The sequence below is a fragment of the Candoia aspera genome, chromosome 7 (genome assembly GCF_035149785.1).
Source record: "Candoia aspera isolate rCanAsp1 chromosome 7, rCanAsp1.hap2, whole genome shotgun sequence".
NCBI classification, from domain to species: domain Eukaryota; kingdom Metazoa; phylum Chordata; class Lepidosauria; order Squamata; family Boidae; genus Candoia; species Candoia aspera.
Genome location: NC_086159.1, coordinates 17,904,660 through 17,921,613, shown reverse-complemented (window position 1 = coordinate 17,921,613; position 16,954 = coordinate 17,904,660). Strand labels below are relative to the sequence as shown.

The 16,954-nt window shown below is 42.2% G+C and overlaps 1 protein-coding gene and 1 long non-coding RNA gene across 2 annotated transcripts in view; one reads left to right on the top strand and one right to left on the bottom strand.

The window, feature by feature from the left end:
- The window catches only part of RESF1 (retroelement silencing factor 1), a 29,343-nt gene extending 17,803 nt beyond the window's left edge, over positions 1-11,540 (bottom strand). Inside the window, exons 1-2 of the mRNA XM_063309263.1 lie at positions 11,373-11,540; positions 10,463-10,629 (exon numbers count right to left, since the gene is read on the bottom strand). The gene's annotated coding sequence lies outside the window, so the exon portion shown is untranslated. The remainder of the gene's footprint in view (positions 1-10,462; positions 10,630-11,372) is intronic.
- Positions 1-16,954, top strand: part of LOC134501360 (uncharacterized) — a 425,249-nt gene that overhangs the window by 182,116 nt on the left and 226,179 nt on the right. The gene's annotated exons all lie outside the window — the stretch shown is intronic.

Sequence of the window (16,954 nt, the reverse complement as noted above, 5' to 3'; positions counted from 1 at the left end):
CAATCGTGTGACTGTGGGACACTGCAACTGTCTAAGTGCAAGCCGGTGGATCATGATCACATGACTGTAGGGGTGCTGGGATGGCCAGAACTTTGAGGAATGGTCATAAGTACGAATCATTCAGTGCTGGTGATCGTTAACTGAGAGAGCTTACAAAAGGGAAAGGAAGAGGGGCCGTATTAATAGCTGGTCACCAGTGCACACTCCATGGCTTACGGAACCTCTAGCTCTCCTGGAGCTAATGACTCATTTAGTCAGAGAACAGGCACTGGTGTATAATTTCCTGTATAATCCAGACTCAGCTGATCAGGCAAAGCCTGCTGATACTTCCAGAGTACGAAAATCAACTCAGAGCTGTTACCAGGACTGGGAAGAGTATATTTCTGAAGTTTAAGGAGGCAAAGCATTGGCGGGGCTAAATTCAATTCCTTGGGACTTTTATCTGGAAGATTCCTCATAGGCACTGCCAGTAGTAACACCATGTTTCTTACAATGCATCCCTTATTACAAAGGCTTGCTCTTCAGCGTAAGTCTAATATGGTATAGTATTGGGATTTCAGAGGTGAGAGTTTCTTAGGACAAGCTGAAGGGGTGAGCTTTCCTAATCAAATGGGGGCTCCATTACACAGGCACATTATGTACATGGCTTTAGAACCTGGAATCATCAGTAAAATATAACGTGTTGTGCAATAATTAAAATATAATTACAGGAGCAATACAGGAGCAATAATTAAAATATAATGGCACTCACTGGTCATTAGCAAAAGCCCTCTCTATTCATCAAGTAAAACAGCTTGAGGCTACAATTCCAATTTGCTTATACTGGAGTAAAATTTACTGAACACGTTTTCCTGCAGGTGTGTACAAGATAATGTTCCTTGCTTTATTGTTCCTTGCTTTCTTACTGCAGAAACAGAAACTATGTTAACTCTGCTCAGACCTAAATGGACTGCAGGTATTAGCAGGCTGCTAATACAAATCCAGCCAAAAATATTGGTACCTCTCCACATTTTCCCAAAGAATCCCAATTTGCCATGAAATAAGTTGAAACAGACACAAGCAAATGGCATCCACCATTCTTTATTCCATAGTTCATAGTGCAGACTCTTTGCTTTTGATGTATGACTTACATATTCTTGTAAACAATAAAACAAATGGAAATGGCATGGACATCATTTCTGGTGCTCCTTAGAAGTTAAGAGATATTATTGGATCTGAGTGATCTCTCAAGCAGACTATTTGATTAGTATCATGATGATACTAATTGATGTCTTCAGTCTCATGATCAGTCACTCAGCCTATTTGAATGGAGAAAAGTATTCACTGAGGTGTTGTGTGTTATTGTGTGCAGCATAGTGAACCTGGACAACAGAAAGAAAAGCAGAGTTGTACGAGAAGGAAAGGAAGAAGGTAATAGCCAAGCATGGTAACAATAAAGGCTAAAAAACCATCTCCAAAGAGCTTCGTGTTCCTGTGATCCCAGTTGCTAATATTATCAAGAATCTTAAGGGCCATGGGACCATAGCCAACCACCCTGGATGTGGCCACAAGAGGAAAACTGACCCCTGTTTGAACAGAAGGGTAGTTCAAATTGCAGAGCAAGAACCAAGGGAACTCCAAAAGATATCCCAGCTGACCTCCAAGATCAAGGTACAACAATATCAACTTGCACCATTGAATATCAACTTGCACCAATATCAACTTGCACCAACTTGTCCAACTGAAAATGGCCTCCATGGTAGAAGACCCAAGAAGACCCCACTTCTGAAAAACACACAAAAAAGCCAGACTGGAGTTTGCTAAAACACACGTTGACAAACCAAACTCCTTCTAGGAGAATGTCCTTTAGTCAGATGTAACAAAATTAGAACTTTTGGGTAAGTCACAGCAGCTTTATGTTCACAGAAAAAAAATAATGCTTTTAAAGAAAAGAACACCATACCTGCTATGATACATGGAGGAAGCTCCATAACGTTATAGGATTACTTTGCAGCCTCTGGCACTGGGTGCCTTGAATCTGTGCACACTATAAGGAATGACTTTCAGTCCACATGGAAACAGGTAGTGGCAACTAAAATCTCATCCCTGGGCTTCTCTCCAAATCTACTACTCAGTGTGGGATATGATCAGGCCAAAGGACTCATTAAACAGCATGAAGCAGACACAGAGCGCCAATTGGATTTAGCCAGGTCCCCAACCTTTATTGCCAGTGAATCCAGCAGGTATTCTGCCTCCCCTATGATATACTTAACTACACTTGAGGTACCCAATCATCAGAGGACCTTTATCCAAGGAACAATGTCATGCCCTCCCCTCAGTTGTCCTTGAAGGCCGATACAGGAAGATTCCTTACCTGGAGAGACAATGCCCCTGTGACTCTGGTTACAAAGAAACAACAGAGCATGTGCTCCTCCAGTGCCTGTATAATAGAGACATTCGCACTAGCCTCATTTTACCATTATTGTATAAATACCCAGGGTGCTCAGGATGACTTTACACCTCCCTGCTGTCAGATACCAACCGTGCTACAACATACAATGTTGCCGGGTTCTGCGCAGCAGCACTCAAAATTTGCCAGATGATGACTGGTGCCACAAACTAGCATTTAGAGGGCCCCTACAAGGCATGGGGCCAGGCTACCTGAGGGACCATGTCGTCCCCATTACATCGACCCGTCCCACCCAGGCATGCAGAGAGGGCATGCTATGGATCCAATCAGCTAAAGAGTTCCATCTGGTGGGGTCACGGAAGCGTGCCTTCTCTGCAATAGCGCCTGCCCTTTGGAACATTCTCCCCTCGGAGTTGAGGCAGGTCCTCTTGCTCCTGGACTTCCAAAAAAAATTAAAAACCTGGCTTTGTCAACATGCCTGGGGTGGGAAAGAGAATAGTTCCTCTTGGGGATGGTTAGCCCCATAGAATTGAGCTGTTTTGTTTGCAGACAGAGAGAATACCTTAGCCATCTGGATTTTATTATATTTTAACATATTTATATCTTACTGTTATTGATATTATTGTATATTATTGATATTATATTATGGCTGTGTTTTTATTGTGAACCGCCCAGAGTCCCTCCTTGTGGGGGAGATGGGCGGTGAGAAATTTGATAAATAAATAAATTTTATTTATTTTATTGTCTGTAAGCTGCCCAGAGTCATTGTGTATGAGATGGGCAGCAGAAAAATTTGACAAATAAAAATAAAAAAATACCTAAGTATGTTTCTCTAAAAAGCCTGTCCCATATAATTCTATTTCATAGGGTTCATGAAGCCCTGGATAATTTCCGATTTGCTGACTAGCTCCAGGACATCATAGATGGAGCATTGTTCTTCACTGGGTTATGCAACAGTAAGTTTCTCCAAAGAGGCTTGTTTTCATCTATCCCCCACAATCTATAACATGGAAGATAAGTGCTGGAAAAGGGGAACAACATGGAGGGAGAAGGAGAAAATACTGGATAAATTACCTTTACTCTGATTTGGTAACTTGAGTCTGCTCTCTGAGGGGCTGCTAAAGATATATGAATTTATAAGTTGCTAAAGATATATGAATTTGTATCTTTAGCGACTTAAGCAATATATTACATAGATTGCTTAAGTTGCTAAAGATATAAATTCATTATAAGAATATAGCAAGTAAGCATTAGGAAACTGCCACAAGGTATAGGGAAGAGCCTTAGAAACCACTGAAGCATGCTGAATTAGCAATTTCTATTGCTTTGAATAACCCAGATCCAGAGGGGGGTGTTGCTTCAACTGCTTGAAGATGAAAACCAGGATACCATAAAAACTACTGTCTACATATTAAGGATGGGCAAAATCTTGCATTCTCCCCTGCATATAAAATTAAAATTTAACTCACAGCTGTAAGTATGGTCCCCACTCACTAAAAGGGTTTGGGGAATTTTCCCCAACAAAGGCAAAACCAGGAGACTGAGAGTTCCAGTCCCGCCTTAGGAATGAAAGCCGGCTGGGTGACCTTGGGCCAGTCACTCTCTCAGCCCAGCTCACCTCACAGGGTTGCTGTTGTGGGGAAAATAGAAGGAGGAAGGAGTATTAGGTATGTTTGCTGCCTTGAGTTATTTATAAAGATAATAAAGCTGGAATATAAATGAACAAACGAACAAACAAAACATCTGGCTGCCACATTCTGTATCAGCTGCAGCTTCTAGACCAAACACAAGGAGAACCTTGTATCTCTAGAAATGATAGCACCACTGCATTAACACTATTGTTAGGCTACACCCTGTCTAGTACAGCAGCAGAACTACTGCAACACAGTGCTACCAATCCCTAACTTACACAAAGTTGGTCCAGAAGAATACCATGGTCAGTGATGTTGAAAACTGCTGAGCTAAGATCAGTAGAGATGCACTATTTCTTTCCTACAAGAGATCATCTATCTGGGTCACCAGTAATAGGTACCTTTTGCTCACCAAAGGATGGGCTCAACAGGAAAGGGTTAAAGCCAATTTTCTAATTAGATGGCAGGGTTTATGACTTATTCCTGTCCTGTGACAGAAGCCCTTCCATTCAGTCATGTGCATTAAGATTAGTTGAATTCAGTTCAACTTCCTCATTATTGAATTCACTGTAATAAGAAAGGTTGTTTTAGGTAAGAAAACAGGAAAAATGGAAGAACCATGTATAACAGCAAACAGAGTAAGGTAGTTTATAGTGATCCTTAGTTGTTTGAACTGACTCTAATTCTCTCCCCCTTCAACAGATCGAGACTGTCTGTAACAAATAAAGTACTTATATGGTAAATCCAATTACCATTCTCAGTCCCCAAAGATGGAGCTGGCAGTAGAGATATGCTTTGGCAATATTCCCAAGGAGGATCAGTGATATTATAAGTAGCTTCGGAAGCACCATGTAGCCCAAGTTATGTCTGCAAAGGCACAACTCTGTCTTATAATGCTTAATCAAAGGAGATAGTTCTGCCCAGGTCACCATACTACTAGTAGGGCCCCTGATTAATTAACAAAATGAGCTATTTCTTGCTGGTAGAGCATGCTAAAGCAATACACTTGCTGGTAACAGCTCTTCTAACTCTTCTCTGTTTTCCTGTTTTATAGGAGACAAATAGGCTATCAATCACCTACCTTATACAGTATTTCTGAAATATATTCCTAGCACCCTGTCCACCTCTAACTTTTGTCAGGTTCATTCTCTAGGGTGGGAAGGGTCTGGGCAGAAATTGGGAAGTACAATCTCATCTGATCAGTGGAATTTAGAATTGACCTTGGATAAAAACAAGGATCTGGTCTTCATACCACCTCACCTTTTGGTATATGCACAGATTCCCTCTCACAGAGAGATTGACTCTAGTTACCCACCCTTTTAGCAGAGGTTAGGACTATCAAAAAAGAAGGGTTTGAAAGGAATAATAGTTAGCTCTCCCAGGATAAAAGGTTTGTGTTTCTGAGATGGCACAAATGAGAGTGGTCAGACAGAGAAGCCCCTAACCTGCCCAAGAGGACAGAGCCCAAAGCATTTGCTTGTCTAAATAGTGTACTTTCTGTTAGTCCCCCCTCCAATCTGACCTTGTAGGAAGCTCAGCAGTTGTCTTTTAAGCCACCATTGAAAGGCACACTATATCTTGATGGTGGCTAGGCATACAGATGGTTTCCATTTATACGTCTAGATGGTTAGAACTTCCGTTCAGTTTCTTGACATAAAGTTTTAGACAATATGGATCTAAGTATAGAAACAGCATTGAGTGAAAATATCTGGGTATTTCAGGATATGATATGAGGGCTCCTTGCTCATCTCATCTAGAACAGAGAACCACAGTCTCCTTGTCAGCCCACAGTGATTAAACTCCTCCCTGCCTTGAATACTGTATCTTCACCTTGCATACTACTTTGAATAGTGTTGGTGTCAATGAAAAATCACAGAGCAGAACCTCTGGCAACAGTAACATAGTATATCAATCCCCTTTGCTCTGTTGTCTTCAGATCTGGAGAAAACTTGTTTTTCTGTTGTTCACTGCAGTGAACAAGTCGACTGAGGCAGGTCCCCATCTTGCTGAGATCTCATGAAAAATCCCAGATGTAGGGATGACAAATCTCGATAAAATAGTCAATAGCAGAGACCTCACACTGACAACAAAGGTCCGCATAGTTAAAGCAATGGTGTTCCCCATAGCAACATATGGCTGTGAGAGCTGGACCATAAGGAAGGCTGAGAGAAGGAAGATAGATGCTTTGGAACTGTGGTGTTGGAGGAAAATTCTGAGAGTGCCTTGGACTGCAAGAAGATCAAACCAGTCCATCCTCCAGGAAATAAAGCCAGACTGTTCACTTGAGGGAATGATATTAAAGGCAAAACTGAAATACTTTGGCCACATAATGAGAAGACAGGGCACCCTGGAGAAGATGCTGATGCTAGGGAGAGTGGAAGGCAAAAGGAAGAGGGACCGACCAAGGTCAAGATAGATGGATGATATTCTAGAGGTGATGGATTCGTCCCTGGGGGAGCTGGGTGTGTTGACGACTGACAGGAAGCTCTGGCGTGGGCTGGTCCATGAAGTCATGAAGAGTCGGAAGCGACTAAACGAATAAACAACAACAGGCCCTATTCTCACCAAGACAAGTGCTGTCCCTCTCCAGGAGAGAAAGGGCCTTCAGAACTAGCTGTAATGCCCTTAGGTTTAGCTCATTAATAAGCCATTTCATCTTGTGATAGAATCACAATCCTTGCACCAAAGCATTTTATAGGTGGGCTCTCCATCACATTAGACTTTAGCCAAATTGTTCAGTTCTCAGTGCCACATTATCCATGGCAGATAGTTGGAATTAGCCACCAGTTCTGGAATTCTCCAACAACACATTTGAAACCATCTTCACTTGGTCAAGGAAGCTACTGAGCAGCTGATATACCAGTAGTAACTCCAGTCTTCTGTTCAGCCAGTAAAGTGTCTCCTTGCCTGCCTTAGTTCCAACAGATTTTCTGGTGAGCAAGAGGAAATTCCTATGGATAACAGCAACTCTCCCTCCAACCTTCCAGCTTGGGATCATACTGCACTGAAAATCAGATATATAGTAGTCTTAAGCACATTTGAGAAAGATAAAAATCACTCAGGAAAAGATGCAGACTATATCAAGATGGGTATAAAGCTCTACCCATTTGTGGTTACATTATCTGAGGGAATACCTTTTCCTCCATGTTTCCACCTCAGTCCTAAAGGGTAGAAACTCTGATCCAAGAGCCTTCCATCCTGAGAAACAGCAGGTAGCTGTTTAGGAGCAGGATTTCTCCACAGAGACTCCCTCTAGTTATGTAACATCCATCTCAAAGAGGCATGCCTGATGTTTATGCTATTGTCTTTTCAGCATCAGGCATTTCAGCTAAATGTTCACAGTTTATTTTATTTTTAACTGCTGTTCCCGGTTTGAATTTTTATAGTACTATTTTGTAAGTTATCTTAGAAGAACCCTTGTTTAGAAATGTTGCACACACCTCAAAGGTTATTGCTGTGCAGAAAACAGGAGGATAAGCACTGTGTATGCTGCCTTGAGTTCCTGAAGAAAAGTAGGATATAAATCTAACAAACAGATGGAGAAATGAAACAAATTCAAACAGATTCAAACAGTTTCAAGGTGCTGTTTGAATCCAACAGTACCTGTGTATCTCCCTACAGCATGCTTGAAATGTGAGCTATATATCCTAAGACAGTAGCCCAACAAATATTAAACAATCTGATTTTATATTCAATAGTTCTGGTGCAGGTTTTCTTTGTTTTCAGACTCCAAAAATATGAATCATGCCTCACAGAGGGAAAAAAACAAATATTGGAGAAGTATGTTAAATTTAACCTGAAAATTACAGGACAGTTTGTATACCAGAAATCAGATTACTAGCATTCAACAGTTTTAACATTAGCCCATATAAAAGCAAGCACTAGAGAAACTTCTGACATATAACTGTAGATCACCTAGCTGAAACACTTCATAATTTAATAAACTGAGAAAATGAAATCAGCTCTAAGAATATAGCCCTCGACATTCCTATAAATGGAGGAACAATTATAATTAGCAGCTGAGGGCTGCAATCATACATACCATAGGGAGTAAGTCCCAGTGAAATCAGTTGGACTGACTTTCAAGAAAACATGCAGAGGTCTGTGCTGCACACCTGCAATTTTACACATATTTACTTGAAAGTAACTCCCATTAAATGAAGCAAAGCTTATTTCGAAACACTGATGCAGAGGACTGGGATGAGATATCCAAAGTATACAAATATTACATTTATCATCTAGATATGGCTTCAGCTCCCCAGCACACACTCACTTCCAAATTCAACAATTTCAGGATCAATTCTACAATTTGGTTTTACTTTTAGAAAATGAATTTCACTGAACCATCTAGTTTCCTGCATATTTGAGTAACAGTGATTCAAAAGGAAATATGTAATGAAGCACAAAGATCAACCAATGCAACAAAAGTCTTCTAAACGTACACATATTTGTAATACATCTAAAACCATGAGCCCAGTACAGTACAGGCTGTTATGGCCTTGCTTTCAATTCATGTTTATTGTTAGGAAGAAGCAAGGCCCTACCAAGATGATCAAGGAGTCACATCTGTGAGAGAGGGAAATGATCAGGTCTCCAGAGAAATACTAACAATAACTCAACATGACCTAGGACGTTTTTGATGCCGCATGTTTTCATTATCCAGATTCTCTGCCCTCAAAAGTCAAACTGATTCTTATGAAAAATAGTAGAAGTTATGTTCAGCCTTAAGGCCTTTCCAAATTGGTGCTCCCCAGTTGTTTTTCAGGATTACAGTTCCTGTCAACCACAGGCAGCACAAACACTTTATGCACATCTGGAGGGCACCAGCTGGGTAGGTTGCTGTAGAACCCTAAAGGAAAATAAGAACATGTCACTGGCAGGGAGAAATCACAGCTACAATTATTTCTAAGCCAGTCATCACTGCTTGACTAAGATAAAGACAGGAAGAGATAGTACAAGATCAACTTACTGGATGAGACTCAAACTTTATTTTTCTGGTATTGTCTGTTATAGTATGGTGACTAGATCTGGTTGCACATATCTGGACCATGGTAGATCTAGAAGTTATTCCCAACAGTCAATCATTTATTTACTAAACTTCAATTTAGTAGGCCAATGAGTGGCCTAATAAATTTGAAGGCTTTCTTATTATGGCATGGTTGAGATGAAACTAACTATGAGGATAGACAACCCAATGAAATGACTACCTTCCCAGAAAATTATAATCCCACAGGCCTCGATAGCCAAAAAAACCCAGACATCCTTTTCTGAGGGCATTGAATTAGTGCACAGTCCATATCCATTCTAACTTATAATTTGAGATAAGATTCTAGTCTGCATTCCTGGGATAGAATATTTATGGCAAAAAATTAACTATGCAGGCACTAGAGAATTGAGTGTAAAACCTTACCCAGCTTTGCTGAAAGGTACATGCACTGCTATATCCTGTCAAATTTACAATCAGCTTCAAGCACTCTAGCAGCAACTGCAGAGAAGGGGGCGTGTTAAAATATGTAAGATGGTGGGCACAGTGTTGTGACTGAAGCCTTGCCCCTTTTGTACATGTGCTGATGTTGCACATATGTACAAAGCTGGCAGTGCTTCTATCACACCACAACATCTGCCATCTTGCAAATTTTGACTCCCCTAGGGGAAGCCTGTGAAACACATTTTTCACCTTTCCACAGTAATTACATTTGTTGGACCAAAATTTTTTTTAAATGTAATTCAGTGTTTACTAAGAATAGGGCAACATCTCATAAAGTAAGTTCATTAAAACAAATACAGAAGAAGACCTAACTCAATGTTTTATCTAAATAAAAATCCAAATTCAAATTATCGAAGTGCAGGTCTCAATCAGGCGGTCAACCCAACTGATTATCTGTCTGGCAAAGCAAGGAGGTCTGAAATAGCTGAGTTGGAGATTCCCCACCCCGTTCTCACCCAAGGACTGGCGTGCTTTATGGTGTCTTGGGATCCAGGCTGTTGGTCCCCATCTTTCAAATGAAGCTTTCTGATTGGTACACACAGCTTTTGCTTTGGCTTTCATCATGCTGGAGCGAGGCCAATCAACTTCCTCATCTTAGAATTGGTCCAAATAGCTTACACAACCATTCTACCTTCTATTGGTGTCTACTCATTACTTTGCATAGTGGTCTTAGATGCATACTTAATCAAGATCTATACTAGTCAACCCATATATAACCCCTTCTTTCAGCTTTTCTTAAACATCCTACTTTATAGCCATGAATCTTAAGCTGCAAAGGCACTATACTCGCATAACCCTGTATGCCATTCCAAGCCCCAATCCTCCAGCTATGCTAGACTTCAGCTACTCCATCGAGAGAAACCTTTTAAGCATGTGATAAGAAAGTGCAAAAATGACAGAATATAGATATACTGTAGATGGGTGCTTCAAGAGCCCAATGGAAATGCCACTCACTTTCTACCCATTCTCCAAAGCAGCGCCAAATTTCAGAGGCACATCATTTCCATCCTTCAGGCACCAGCAGTGGTCCTCCCTGGGGGGGTGGGCTGGCTGGTGTCCTGACTTCTGCTCCAGGGAGGGCTAGAGGCCTCCTGGCCCCGGCTTTGAACTCTTTTGCACAGCTGCGTGTGCAAAAAGAGAGAGAGAGAGAGAGAGGGAGGGAGAGGGAGGGAGAGGGAGAGAAGGAGAGAGAGAGAGAGAGAGAGAGAGAGAGAGAGAGAGAGAGAGAGAGAGAGAGAGAGAGAGAGAGAGAGAGAGAGAGAGAGAGAGAGAGAGAGAGAGAGAGAGAGAGAGAGAGAAAGTTCCCATTAGTATGGCAATGCTCTTCTATTTCTGGAGAGAGGCAAAATTAGAAGAGCCAGTTTGGTCCAGTGGTTAAGGTGCTGGGCTAGAAACCAAGAGGCTGTCAGTTCTAGCCCCACCTTAGGCATGAAAGCTGGCTGGGTGATTTTGGGCCAGTCGCTCTCTCTCAGCCCAACTCACCTCACAGGGTTGTTGTTGTGGGGAAAACAGGAGGAGGAAGGAATAATAGGGATGTTCCCCGCCTTGAGTTATTTATAAAAATAATAAAGGTGGGATAGAAATTTAAAAAAATAGCATCCGGGACGAGTCCCTTCCCTGGGCAGCTCCTTGTGAGGCAAGTCAAGGAGCAGCAGAAAAGCCAGGCCTGGAAACTGAGGGACGGGCAGGGGAGGGCCAGCAAGCCATCAGAGGAGCCTCCTTCCCCGCTAGCGCGCTAACCGTCGGGAGTGGAGCTCCCCGCCCCGCTCCCCGCTCGGCATTTTGAACTCAGGCAATTTCCTTTCCTTTCCGCCCCCCGCCCCTCCGGTCTCCTTTCTAACTCGCCGGCCGAGGCACCACCTACCCTTCTGGCCAAGCGGGGCGTCCGCCGACGCGGAGAAGAGGGCGCGCGCCGCCACGCCGCGCCACCCCGGGGGCCGAGCTTCCAAGACCAGAGAGCGGGGAGCCCCCTCCCTCCAAGGCTGCTCCCTCTCTCGGGAAGGAAGAGGACGCAGCGGCAAGAGCCACTTTTAAAGCGCGCGCGCCGGGCTAGCGAGGGAAGCGGCGGCGGCACAGATCAGGCCGAGGAGGAGCAGGAAGAGGAGAAGCCGCGGCTTTCTTAGAAGAGACCCCTCTCAGCACTTCAGCCGCCGCTCCGAGAAGTCTGAGCAAGCCCTCGCTCCTCCTCCCGCGCTTCACGTGGGACCGCCCACGAGGCGAGGGAGGAGAAAAACAAGCCTCCCGCGGGAGGGCAAGCTGTCGCCGGCTCCCGGCTCCAGCTTGTGCAGCGCTCCGCGAGCGCGCTCTGCTGTCGCGACCGCGCAGCGCCGGGCCGGCTCCTTTCTTGTGACACGCAGCGGTTTGGGAAGGGGAACCGGGAAGGATGGCCCCTAAGCCGGCCATCCAGAGGCGCGGCCCGGATCCATCGTCGGTTCCTGAATCCATCTTAGTTGGCCCCTTGCGGGGTCCGCCCGGGTTCAGCAGCAAGCCCCTGCAGAAGCTTGGGCGGAAGAATAAAAGGGGGAAAGAGTACCCTAAAAAAAGAAAAAGGAAGGAACGTTGAAAGATGTCGCCGAGGACTGGCGAGCCTACAGGCCCGGAGGCCAGCCGTGTTTTGCTGAAGGCCTCTTCTCTTGCAGAACCGGAAGCTGAGAGCGAGCCTTTTGGCTGAAGACAACCCGAACCGTAGGAAAGGCTAGAAGAGCAGCAGACGCGGAACTGAGCCCTCGATGGTCCGGCCTCCGGATCTTCAGACCAGCCTGGTCATACTGTTGAAAATCTATATATTTTTTTAAATTAATAGTTTTACAAAGAACATAAAAACTAACACAAAGTAATAAGAAGAGCAAGCAAGTTATGAGAACTGAAATGGTAGAAGCTGAAACCGAGGGAACTGACACTGGGTCAGAATCTGATAATGAGCCTGCATATGAGAATATGTGTGTTTGTGCTGAAACCTGTATTCAATGTCCTTGTCAGAAGTGATATACTTTTACTCAATGACATGTTTTTGTAATCTTTGAAAACAGCTGTATGCTTTATGATTTCCTTGCTTGCTTTTGTAATCTCGGAACACAACTATATGTTTTGTGATTAATTTCTTGGTATCCTTGAAGATAACTGTATGATTTGTGATTTCCTTGTATAGCTTGATCCTAGAGCAGAGATGAAAGAGGCCGGATGTGGCCACTCTGATAAGGTGGGTCATGGCTTGGGTAGCTGACAGGACATACAAGATTGATATGTTTGTGATAAGTTTGTTCTTGATCTGTTCCCAAAATTGCTGAAATTGTAAGAATCCAGCTGTGAGCTGATTGTATTTCTTTTGTCTCAAAATAGTATAAAAGCGGGAGTCTGTGGCTTCCTTTGGACACTCCCCTTAGCGGAGAGTCTCCATATTATTCAGAGCTCTGAAATAAAGTGGATTTAAAAAGTCTGATTTTCGTCTTGGTGTTTTGTTCGCCTCGCACCAAGTCCTGAACCTGGCACCTTGGGTCTATTGGCTCGACCCAAACACAAGCAAGCAAGAAATGCAAAAAGAGAACAGAAAGAAATAGAAGGGTCAGATTTCTTCTGCAACAAATATAAGTACAATTACAAAATTAACTCTTACTCCATGATCACAAAAAAAAGCTCACTTTTTTCTATAGTCCAGTTTTTTTTTCTAATCATCAAAACCACAAATCTTAAGTGTTGTTCTGTTTTGTTGGTCCCAAAATAGGGATTAGCTAGATTTTGTCTGGTGAGATTGATGGGTGTCAAGTTTAGCCCCCCTTGATTAGGTTCAGGACTTGGTGCAGCCCACTAAAACACCAAGACAGAGATCAGGTTTTTTCCACTTTATTTCAGAGCTCTGAATAACACGGAGACTCTTCGCTAAAGGGGAGAGTCCCGAACACAAGTAGAGCTTCCTCTTTTATATTATTTCTACACAAAGCATGCTATATCACTGTCATTTATATATTTAATCAGTGTCCATAGATCAATAGACTTGGCATTATTTGTTTAGGTCTGTAAAAACAATTACCCTCCAAGTGACCTACTTCTAAACTGACCTTGCTAAAGTTGTGTAACCATGTATATGACAAAGGTACAGAACATCCTCTTAACTTTTTGTAATTCTACTACATCTTGCCATATAATCACTAATAATTACAACAACAGTGTGGACATTCATCAGAACATTCACAATTATAATGAAAAATTCCCTGGAAACTGCTCAGACCCTCAAGATCTCCAATAACACAGGACACGAGAATTCTTCAGCAGCTACTCGTTTATTTTAGACAGTCTGAAACAAAGGAGGACCTCTCCCGGAGGGGCAGGACAGAAGCAGAAGGCAGGAGGCTTAAAAGAGAAGGTGTGAGGAAGTAGGCCCCATTTGTGGCTTTAACAGAGTCCCAAAAAAGAACTACGCATATCTCTAGTGGCTTGTGCTGTGAGTTGCTGGATTTGGGGCATAAAGATCAAGAACTTCACAGAGGGCAACATAAAACTAGTGGGATATTTGACCTTGTTTTTGAGAAACTAATGCACCAGTGTCTGGTTCGATGAAAGTGGTTGCAATGCGCAGTGAGTTCTCAAGGTGCTTGTGAGAAATTTTAATTCTAATTTCACTCTTCGTGTGCTTCATCCTTGAAAGTAGTCGCTCACAAATGTACGTGCTGCCAAAAAGCGATGTCATGAATAAGGCGTGCTTGTGAAGCGAGGGATATTTTTTCTCTGGGAAGATAGGTCTTATAAATGTCCAGTAGAGAGACATGATCAAATTTTTCTTTGAGTTGAATGTCTGATTGCAACTCTTATGCATGCCATCTGAAAATTCGGAGGCAATGTAGTTATGTCGACTGAAAATGGAGTTGAAAATATACCAAAATATTGATGATTTTTCCGGAAATCTTGAAACCTGTTCTCAAATTCCTGTATCAAACCAAAAAGCAAGGCTGCATATTTCTTGCTGTTCACAGGACTGTGTTTAGCTAATGTATTAAAATGTATAAAATTATTTTCCATAACTTGAGCTTGCCATACTTAAAGTTTCATTTCAAACGCTGTTATGGTTTGAAACATTGCAGTGATAAGTTGGTTTTCACCTTGAAGAGGCATGTTTAACTCATTTAAATGAGCGGTCAAATCCACCAAAAATGCTAAATCTGTGAGCCATTTTTCATCTTCAAGTTCTGGCACAAATTTTCTTTTTGATTCCATAAACAACTTGATTTCATTTTGCAAATCATAAAATCTTTTCAGCATTTTCCCCAACTTAGTTGCCGTACTTCAGAAAAGTAAATGATGTCCCCATAATCAGCAGCCATACTTTTAAGGAATTGGCGATGATTCAATCCCTTGGCCCTTATGAAATTCACTGCTTTGCTTTTTTACTTCCCTGTTTTCTTAACCTTATGTATACATAGATGATCAGCTGTTCCAAGTATAGTGATTGCTGTGGAAGCAAAAACGAGAATAGTATGCTGAAGCAAAGACGTTTTTGTATGCTAAATAAATCAGAGGGCAAAATATTCTTTCAGCTCCCTCGATCCCTTATAATTATTGCAAAGGAGAAAATGCCAGAAGAAGGCAGCTTGCAGAGCAAAAGAATTGCATGTAGGAAGGATTAAGATTTATGTATGGTCCTTAAGTTATGCTGATTATAGACACAATACTGACGCATATACAGTAAGTACTAAATAAAAATTAAAAGCCCTAAGGATAAGAACCTTAAGAGATAAAAGGTTCCCCTTGGGATTTGGGAGGGGGTTAACTCTTGCGATATGCAGGCCGAGTGGGGTGGACCATGGATTCTAATCTGATGAGCAAGCTCTGTGTAGGCAGAATTTTTTTATCCTCTGTTTGTTATGACTGCACTAGGAGAACTTGTGAATATGAGTGTGGCAATGCATTGATTGGCTTCTATTTAAACATAAATAAAACAGTAGGCTTTAATAAGTATTTATTTATGATAAATGTTTATGTTGGATTCTAGGTGTTCTTTGAACTTTCATTACCAGACTAGGTAACATCATCATGATGCATCAAGTAATCTGTCTTTTTTTCTTCCCTTTTTTGAAGACAGAGAAAGCATTTGCTGTCCTTCAGTCTTTCAGAATCTTACCAATTCTCCTGAGAACCACAAAGATTACAGTTAACATTCTGTGGTCACCTAAGAAAAGTCCTGAATTTCTGAACACATAGACAAATTCAGCCACAATTTCAACTGGGAAACTGTTGACAGTTTAGATCAAGCCAAATCCAAAAATGCTAAGGAATGCCTGGAAGCTTGGCATTTTGATAAATCAGCCATCAGCAGACACGCAGAGATAAACTCCCATTTACATACTGTTTAAAAGCTACAACCAAGAGTCAAGGAAGGCAGGAAACAGCTCAGAATACATCCTCCCTAGCAGCCAACAGCTGATTAAGCAGGAAAGAGCACTGGATAAACAACCAAGGAAGAAACAATACCCTTATCAAGGAACCATCAAGGAAGAAACTATGGCTCAACGAGATTGGCAGAGCAAGTGACCTATATCTAAACAGCCAGCAAAGTCCACTCTCCCATGCACTGATGATGTTACCTAGCCTGGTAATGAAACATCTGTAGGAAAACGACCAAGCTCAGAGAGCACCAAGAACCCAACATACATACAAACATTTGTTTGTTTGTTTTATGAAGCATATAAGCTGCTCCAATCAGAACCAACTCTGAGCTGCATACTAGTTCCCCTCCATAAGTCAGGATAAAAACAAAAAAGACAACTGATAAAGTCACCTGTATAAGACCTGGGAATGAAATACGTTCAGCAAAACACGATTAACAGCTTGAGGAGCTTGAGGGAAAAAGCACAGTCACCAAAAAACACACCGAGAAGCTGACTGGTAACCAGTACAACTCCTGCAACAATGGTGTTATATGGGAGCAATGAGAAGTGCCTATAGCTATCCAGGTATGATGGAGTCAGAGCTGGGGAAGAAGAGAGCCCATTCCAGGCTGATAAACATTCTCACAGCTTGCACAGCTTGGAGAATGCGGGGGAGCCGAGGAAGAAAGTTAGACTAGCACTGCCCTAGATTCCCAAGAGTATTTTTCCCTTTAACTCAGTTAAGGAGCCTTTAGTCTGGCAAGATTCTGTATGTGGTAGAAAACAATAAAGGAACTAGAGTTGCAATCTGACTTAGCGTGGTTTTCTCCGCCAATTACCTTGACATCAGGCTGCTGCATTCTGTACCACCTGTAGCTTTCAAATGTTCTTCAAGGGCAGTTCCATGTAGAACACATTGCAATAGTCCGATCAAGAGGTGACTAAGGCCTGTGTGACTGTAAGCAAAGCCTCTAATTTGGTATGTCTTTGTGTGCGTGCATGCATGCATTTAACTGAATATTTATTATTATTTTATTTATTTTCTATCCCACCTTTATTATTTTTATAAATAACTCAAAGCGGTGAA